At 39.4% G+C, this 3,361-nt stretch overlaps 1 pseudogene; it reads left to right on the top strand.

Annotated features, from left to right (window-relative positions):
• The first annotated feature begins 761 nt into the window (after positions 1 to 761).
• On the top strand, positions 762 to 2,201 carry LOC106475438 (annotated as a pseudogene).
• The last annotated feature ends 1,160 nt before the right edge of the window (positions 2,202 to 3,361 follow it).

Here is a 3,361-nt window from a genome sequence, read left to right as displayed (position 1 = left end):
TGGAGTTGCTAGCCCCGCGCCCAACCCTCCTCCTTTATTTGCGAGATCAATACACACTGCTAATTTAACAGCCCTGCGTTTACACTCACGAAGTGTCACCACTAGAAATTCTTATAACTCATTTTACGTTTTATTAAAACACAGTGAAAGCTAAAAGATTTGAATATTAAAGATAAGCTAATCCTACTTTATATTATAACGAACATCCAAATTGAATAAATTTATCTTGGTTTCTAATGTGACAACAACGTTTACATTCTCGTCTTCGTTTCACATAAAACTTTCGAATTTCAAATTGGTTTGACTTTATCCACCAAATTGTCTGAGTGCGCTTTATGTTCATACACAAATTAATCACCTTATTGCACGCTACTGTTCATGCGATCATGGCCCATTGAGATTAATATCATGTATCTGTACGAGCGCAAGTATTTACTGCTTAACTGGTCAATACGTGATCTTAATTTATTCTTTTACCTAGCAATTGGGTTTGAGGAATTTTGGCGTTTACACCCGAGGCTATATACAGTCAGTAATAATTTACAAATAATTTGAGGAGACCAATTAGACCGATAATTTAAAAAAAAAACTACGTCAGCTTGATGATATTCAATTGTACGCCTCACTGAATACGAGGAACTTTCCCGGGGTTAATATTAATTATCAAAGCGTAAACTGTAAACAATCAGAAATGGATCAATAGACATTATTCTTTTTTTAAAGGCTTGGTTTATCAGTTTTATCAAATGTTTTAAAATGATGGCCACATTAAAGGTAATGTATTTGCTTTGATTTAATTAAAACTATTTTTGAGCTCTGGGTTTTCATTGCTATCATTTTGTATAACCCTCTATAGAAACCAATCATGGAATGCCTACCAAATGGAATCCTGACGGACCGTCCGACACTCAGTATGTGAAAAAGTAAATGATATCGAAATTCTGATGGACTATTAAGGTGTCGGGCTGACTGAAAGTGAATAAACCTAAGCGATCGTGACGATGGAGACGGAATCAGTGAGGTCCGGTCAGAGTGAGCGCTCCTCTCGCTCTCGTCGTAGCAGAGGTCATTCGGGTATCTCGAATCACCACCACCACCACCGTTCACGTGGTTCTCGTCAGTCTCACCGATCAAATAAAAGCGACAGGTCATACTCAATGACGAGTGGAAGTAAGCGAGAAGATGGTGACGACCGTCTACACGATGAGGAGATGATTGAGGTGCAAATACTACCTCAAGACGACAACTGGGGAGACAATACCACAGCTATCACGGGTAACACAAGTGAACATTCTGTGTCTGTAGACGACATGTCCAAATTTGGGAAGGACATAGACGAAAGTATATCATTTCAATGTCACAGATTAATTGGGACCACCATTGGATCAATACTGGCTTTCTGTGCCTTTCTCTCGCCCATTGTAATGGTAGTAATTCCAAAAATTGAGGCTCTGAATTGGAAGGTGCAGAAGTGTGGCCCTGAATGTGATGGGTTACTGATTAGCTTCTCTTTTAAACTGCTAATTCTCGTAATAGGAACGTGGGCTGTGTTTTTTCGAAAACCTAAAGCCACAATGCCAAGAATATTTATTTTCCGTGCTCTTGTGTTGGCGCTGGTGTTCGTGTTCACCTTTTCGTACTGGCTCTTTTATGGTGTTCGGGTTATGGAGAAACGAAAGAGTGATTACGAAATCTCATATCATAGCATTGTACTTTTCGCCGTTTCGCTTGTGGATGCCTTACTTTTCATTCATTACTTGGCTGTTGTTTTAATGGAGATTCGACAACTTCAACCTCAGTATTTCGTTAAAGTGGTTCGATCACCAGATGGAGAAAGCCATTGTTATTGTATGGGCCAATTAAGTATCCAGCGAGCAGCAGTTTGGGTCCTGGAACGATACTATCAAGATTTTTCCATCTATAATCCTTACCTAGAAACTTTACCCACCAAAACTCGAAAATCTCTTTCAGGGTTTAAGGTTTACGATGTCGATGCAATACCCAATAATACCACCTCTATTCAGGGACAGTCACGTGCAGTCCTGGCAGCTAGTGCTCGAAGAAGGGACTCTAGTCATAATGAAAGGTTCTACGAAGAACAAGAATACGACAGGAGAGTGAAGAAACGGCGAGCGAGACTAATAACAGCAGCCGAAGAGGCTTTCACCCACATTAAACGGTTGCAAGAAGAACAAGGTTAGTTGTGTATTTGTTTCTTTATATATCAAATAGATAATAACTGTTAGTTACAACACCGTTACTATTGATAACAATGTGACAGGAAAAACAACCAATGATAATAATACAGAATATTTTCTAGCTTGTAGAAACAGTTTGTAAAAGTATATTTTTACGTGCTAACTATTTCAAAACGAGGGGGATCATGTGTGACATGTACTAAATTTGCGAAATATGAAAATAAAATGTTCTAGGTAAGTGCGTATGAACCGATAGTTATTTTTGATGCTTTTACGCTTCGAAAATATATTCGATCTTGTTCAAAATTGTTGCGTTTGTGAGTGTTGTGTGTGTGTTTTTGTTTGTTTTGTACCAAAGTTAAATTGTTTAAATACCTGAAGTCTCTCTTACTAACTCCGTTACTGGAGGACCCGGCATGGCCAGGTGGTTAAGGAGCTCCACTCGCAATCTGAGGTTCGCGGGTTCGAATTCCCGTCCCGCCAAATATGCTCACCCTTTCAGCCGTGGGGCGTTATAATGTGACGGTCAATCCCACTATTCGTTGGTAAAAGAGGAGCCCAAGGGTTGGCGGTGAATGGTGATGACTAGCTGCCTTCCCCCTAGCCTTACACAGCTAAATTAGGGACGGCTAGCGCAGATAGCCCTCATGTAGCTTAGCGCGAAATTCAAAAGAAACAAACCGTTACTGGAACACGTAACTCGTGTGTTACAATGGTATGAATGTTAATGAATAAAATAAATCATAAATCATCGAGTTTCCTTGATGTGAGGTAAGTGGCTGAAAATGAACACTGTACTGTTTATTGTTTACAAGGCAATTAAATCTTTGCAAATAGAGCTCGTCAAGCGCGTGTACAGATTACAGTTATTATCGTTATAAATCTAGCCGCGTGACTTGCGCAGTAGGGACTTAGCCTTTTAAGGTTATCGGTGTTATCATAAACTATTCGATCAAAGCAATGATTCACAGTAATATCACTATCTTCTCTTTCGTCCAAACGTGATTTCAGTTAGTACGTTAAGTATATTTATTACGGGTGCGATGTTTGTTTTTACTGGCCGCATTACGATTCTTATCCCGATCTTGAAATCTCAAAATGTTTTGAATCAGGGTTAACTCGAGTTTGTTGAATCTCAGTGAACTTGGTTTCCCGCTTCTTTG

The sequence above is a fragment of the Limulus polyphemus genome, unplaced genomic scaffold (assembly GCF_000517525.1).
Source record: "Limulus polyphemus unplaced genomic scaffold, Limulus_polyphemus-2.1.2 Scaffold8583, whole genome shotgun sequence".
Classification (NCBI taxonomy): domain Eukaryota; kingdom Metazoa; phylum Arthropoda; class Merostomata; order Xiphosura; family Limulidae; genus Limulus; species Limulus polyphemus.
The sequence above is the reverse complement of the archived record's forward strand: the minus strand, read 5'-3'. Positions and strand labels throughout refer to the sequence as shown.